The sequence below is a fragment of the Macaca fascicularis genome, chromosome 17, assembly GCF_037993035.2.
Source record: "Macaca fascicularis isolate 582-1 chromosome 17, T2T-MFA8v1.1".
NCBI classification, from domain to species: domain Eukaryota; kingdom Metazoa; phylum Chordata; class Mammalia; order Primates; family Cercopithecidae; genus Macaca; species Macaca fascicularis.
In genome coordinates, this window is record NC_088391.1 from 64,084,756 (window position 1) to 64,090,755 (window position 6,000).

Below are 6,000 nucleotides of genomic sequence, written 5' to 3' on the forward strand. Positions count from 1 at the left end.
GTTAAAATGGTCTTTCCCTTACTTGCTCACTTTCAGACACCTCCCAGTTTATGATAATTTTTTTCTCCTCTTAGGCCGTCAGACTTTCATTTACTTTTCCTTGTATAAAAGATGAAAATCCACCTTAATTTAAAACACTTTATTTTATTTTATTTTATTTTTTTTTTTGAGACAGAGTCTGGCTCTGTCACCCAGGCTGGAGTGCAGTGGCTGGATCTCAGCTCACTACAAGCTCTGCCTCCCAGGTTTACGCCATTCTCCTGCCTCAGCCTCCCAAATAGCTGGGACTACAGGCGCCCGCCACCTCGCCTGGCTAGTTTTTTGTATTTTTAGTAGAGACGGGGTTTCACCGTGTTAGCCAGGCTGGTCTCGATCTCCTGACCTCGTGATCCGCCCGTCTCGGCCTCCCAAAGTGCTGGGATTACAGGCTTGAGCCACCGTGCCCGGCCAACATTTTATTTTTATTAGAGTTATTAATGCTCATGGTTTAAAGAGTTAAATAATCCTGTAAGATGTATGAAAATCAGTTCTCACCTGCCTGCCTCTTTTCTCCATTTTTAGGTTCTTTAGAAGCATCTTCTTTCAAACTTTTAGCTGTTGCTTTTGAGAATTATAGCCACGTCACTAAGCAACTGCTTATTACTTATAGTGCTATATCAAGATTTTTCAGTTAAGATATTGTCTACTTACTTCCTGATATGGAAGATGAGAATTTAGCTCTTTAGTAATATTCTCTTTTTCTCTTCTTATAATTTTTTTTTTTTTTGTACAGATGAGGTCTCACTATATTGCCCAGGCTGGTTTTGATCCTCCTACCTTGTCCTCCCAAAGTGCTGGGAGTACAGATGTGAGCCACCATGCCCAGCCCCTGACTAGTCTCAAATACACACGCACCCACACACCATCCCCCATCCCTCCTACATAGAGTATCATAATTTGGTTTAGATAAATCTTCAGCACTTATCAGATTATGACTTTATGACTGTGTGAATATTATTTACACCTGAGCTATGTGGTATACTATGATTATTTTTGCTTTCTTGAACCATTTAAAAAATTCACTGAAGGCCGGGCGCGGTGGCTCAAGCCTGTAATTCCAGCACTTTGGGAGGCCGAGACGGGCGGATCATGAGGTCAGGAGATCGAGACCATCCTGGCTAAAACGGTGAAACCCCGTCTCTACTAAAAAATACAAAAAACTAGCCGGGCGCGGTGGCGGGCGCCTGTAGTCCCAGCTACTCGGGAGGCTGAGGCAGGAGAATGGCGTGAACCCGGGAGGCGGAGCTTGCAGTGAGCTGAGATCCGGCCACTGCACTCCAGCCTGGGCGACAGAGCGAGACTCCGTCTCAAAAAAAAAAAAAAAAAAAAAAAAAAAAAAAATTCATTGAAGTACATAATTGTCCTATTCTTCATTCTTTAATTACCCTTCTTTTCTGTTTTATTTTTTCTTTAACGATCCTTAAACTTCCTTCTTAATATTATATATTCAAGCTCATCAGGCAGTTCTATCAGTTTCATCTTCTTGGACACATCTCTTTTGAAGCTTTCTTTATGGACTTCTTACTTTATTAGCATTTGTCCTTTTTACTTTTTTTTTTTTTTTTTTTGAGACAGTCTCACTCTGTTGCCCAGGCTGGAGTACAGCCTCATCTCACAATTTCAGCTCACTGCAGTCTCTGCCTCCTGGGTTCAAGAAATTTTCCTGCCTCAGCCTCCTGAATAGCTGGGATTACAGGTGCGCACCACCATGCCAGGCTAATTTTTGTATTTTTAGTAGACATGGGGTTTCACCATGTTGGCCAGGCTGGTCTCAAACTCCTGACCTCAGGTGATCCACCTGCCTTGGCCTCCCAAAGTGCTGGAATTATAGGCATGAGCCACCTTGACTGGCTAGTCCTTTTTACTTTCCAAGCTCTATTTTTATTTTTTTATTTTTAATTTTTTAATTAATTAATTTATTTATTTTTGAGACAGAGTCTTGCTCTGTCACCCAGGCTGGAGTACAGTGGCCAGATCTTGGCTCACTGCAAGCTCCACTTCCCGGGTTCACGCCATTCTCCTGCCTCAGCCTCCCGAGTAGCTGGGACTGCAGGCGCCCGCCACCTCGCCCGGCTAGTTTTTTGTATTTTTTTAGTAGAGATGGGGTTTCACCGTGTTAGCCAGGATGGTTTTGATCTCCTGACCTTGTGATCCGCCCGTCTCGGCCTCTCAAAGTGCTGGGATTATAGGCTTGAGCCACCGCGCCCGGCCATCCAAGCTCTATTTTTAAATGGAAAAAAAAAAGTTTTGATATTTTCTCTTCTCCTCTTCTCTTTGCCCTTGGCAATGGTGCTCTTCACAAAAGTCTCTTTACTATAATTTCAGGGAGTTTCTAGAGAGAGAGAGATAAATGCACATGTTTGGTCTACCATCTTTAATTGCAAATTTTCCCTAATTTGTTTTCTCTTTATTTTTATTTATTTATTCATTTTGCGATGGAGTCTCGCTCTGCTGCCCAGGCAGGAGTGCAGTGGCACGATCTCGGCTCACTGCAACCTCCACCTGCTGGGTTCAAGCAGTTCTCCTGCCTAAGCCTCCTGAGTAGCTGGGATTATAGGCGCCCGCCACCACGCCTGGCTAATTTTGTATTTTTAGTAGAGACAGGGTTTTGCCATGTTGGTCAGGCTGGTCTTGAACTCCTGACCTCAAGTGATCCTCCTGCCTCAGCCTCCCAAAGTGTTGGGATTACAGGCATGAGCCACTGTGCCCAGCCCCTAATTTGTTCTTTAATTTCTGCTTCTAACTGTTGTCCCTAGTGTCCTTGAAAGTATATTTGACAATACACAGTTTGTGGGACTGCGCTTCCCAGTTGAGGTTAACTTACTTGCCTCTCCAGCGTTAAGTAATTGAGGCTCATAAATTTTGATGTATGGTCCTAGAGTCTCTGTATGCAAATAAGAAAAACATCACTATTTTATTGACCATATTCCAATATTTCCTCTGGTGCGGGGCTCATAAGCACCATTATTCTTTCTCCATGTATGGGGAGTAATTCTAAAGGCATAATTCCATTACTATGAGGTACCTCATAGAACTGATTTATTTGCAGCTGAAGCAGAGAGCTCATTTTATATTACTTATGAGATGGTGACTTAGTTATTCTCTCCCCTGCCTTCTTCCAGAAAAGTGTACAGGTACAGGGAATATCACGAAAAGATATTCTGTGATAACATAGACTTATTTTTGCACCTTTCTTTTTCTCACTCACTAAACTTACTAACAGAAAGCTGAGCCTAGATATTTAATAGAATTAATGTCTGGAATATTGGGGTAATCAAAATATAGTAGGGACGATCACTCCAAGATTCCTTGATTCTGTGAATAACCTGCGTGTCTGAGAGCGCGTCTCTGAGTGTGCTTTTCCTTTGCGGAACCTGATTTATGAGGAAGTATAGTGGCTAAGAACACAGCCACATAAATTTGAGTTCAGTCCACTTACTAATGGGATTGACTTGCATAAGATACTTAATCTTTATAAGCTCCTGTTTTCTCACCTGTAGAGGGGGGAAAGTAATACCTGCCCTACAGGTAACTGTAAAGATTAAATGTGATAATGTATGTAAAGCACTCAGGATGGTGACTGGGCCTGACATACACTTACTGTTTGTGGTTGTTTTGGGAATATATATATATACACATATATATTTTTTTTTTCACAAGATGGAGCCTTGCTCTGTCGCCCAGGCTGGAATGCAGTGGCGTGATCTCGGCTCACTGCAGCCTCTGCCTCCTGGGTTCAAGCAATTTCTTTTTTTTTTTTTTTTTTTGAGACGGAGTCTCGCTCTGTCGCCCAGGCTGGAGTGCAGTGGCCGGATCTCCGCTCACTGCAAGCTCCGCCTGCCGGGTTTACGCCGTTCTCCCGCCTCAGCCTCCCGAGTAGCTGGGACTACAGGCGCCCGCCACCTCGCCCGGCTAGTTTTTTGTACTTCTTTTTAGTAGAGACGGGGTTTCACCGTGTTAGCCAGGATGGTCTCGATCTCCTGACCTCGTGATCCGCCCGTCTCGGCCTCCCAAAGTGCTGGGATTACAGGCGTGAGCCACCGCGCCCGGCCTCAAGCAATTTCTTGCCTCAGCCTCCCGAGTAGCTGGAATTACAGGCACCCACCATTATGCCCTGCTAATTTTTGTATTTTTAGCAGAGGTGGGATTTCACCATGTTGGCCAGGCTGGTCTCAAACTCCTGACCTCAAGTGATCCACCCTCCTCGGCCACCCAAAGTGCTGGGATTACAGGCATGAACCACTGCACTCAGCCTGTTTTGGGATATTAACCATACCTCTCTTCCCCTCTTTCAAAATAGAGTTTCTAACGTCATCTGCAATTCCAGAAGTTCAATTATTTCCTCGTTATGTGTGTTAGACAACAGAAGATCTTTGAGTCACACCTGCAGTGATATATTTGGCAGCCCATAAGAGGTTAATTTATGAGGGAGATGTTAAGAAGTCTCCCAAAAGATGCAGTTTTCCCTAGAATCTCCCAATCCTTAAAAAAATCAAATTGTTAAAAAAAATTTCTAGTTATTCTTTATTAAATCCATTAAGGTTAGATGTAGGGTTTTTTTTTTTTTTTTTTTTTTTTTGAGACGGAGTCTCGTTCTGTCGCCCAGGCTGGAGTGCGGTGGCCGGATCTCAGCTCACTGCAAGCTCCGCCTCCCGGGTTCACGCCATTCTCCTGCCTCAGCCTCCCGAGTAGCTGGGACTACAGGCGCCGCCACCTCGCCTGGCTAGTTTTTTGTATTTTTTGGTAGAGACGGGGTTTCACCGTGTTAGCCAGGATGGTCTCGATCTCCTGACCTCGTCATTCGCCCGTCTCAGCCTCCCAAAGTGCTGGGATTACAGGCTTGAGCCACCGCGCCCGGCAGATGTAGGGGTTTTTTAAAATAAAAAATTTTAGTGCAGTGTGCCAAACGAATTTTTTTTTTTTTTTTTTTTTTTTTTTTTTTTTTTTTTTTTTTTTAGACAGGGTGTCATTTTGTAACCCAGGCTGGAGTGCAGCAGTACGATCTAACTGCACCTTTGACCTGCAGGCTTAACTGATCCTCTCACCTCAGTCTCCTGAGTAGCTGGGATTACAAGCCTGTGCCACCATGCCCGGCTTAGTTTTTGTGTTTTTTGTAGAGATGGGGTTTCGTGATGTTGCCCAGGCTGGTCTTGAACTCCTGTGCTCAAGTGATCCACTGGCCTTGGCCCCCCAAAGTGCTGGGATTACAGGCATGAGCCCCCGGGCCCAGCTGCCAAACCAATTTTGAAGGGTGCTGGGTTATGCTGTACCTCTTCAGATCTCCTTTGGTATTCAAATGGTGTTCTGATGTATTTACTTGTATTGAAACACTGCATGATAAAACATTAAACAGGTTCTGGAATAGATACAAATATACAAGCTGACTTTTTTACTTCTTCAAAAGAGAGAAAAGTGATTGATGTAATTAGATTACTTTGTTTCTACTTTCAATCTCTGTTTTTTCTTTTTCTTTTTTTTTTTGAGACGGAGTTTCGCTCGTGTTTCCAGGCTCACTGCAACCTCTGTCTCCCAAGTTCAAGTGATTCGCTTGCCTCAGCCTCCCAAGTAGCTGGGATTACAGGCATGTGCCACCACACCGGCTAATTTTGTATTTTTAGTAGAGACAGGGTTTCATTGTGTTGTCAGGCTGGTCTCGAACTCCTGACCTCAGGTGATCTGCCCGCCTCGGCCTCCCAAAGTGCTGGGATTACAGGTGTGAGCCATCACACCCAGCCTCTTTTTTCTTTTATATTCTCCCTCTCTCTCCTGCCCCGTCCCCCGAGGTGGTGACAAGGTGGAAGACCTTAAATGGTCAAATTAGACAAGATGGAAATACCATGCCGGCCTAGTTTGCTGTAACTTCCCTATATGACTACACAGTACAGCCAGGACCTAGAAATACCTGTCCTGTTACTAACCTATCATTTAAATGGTTTAGTGTGATTTAATCACTCATTCTCT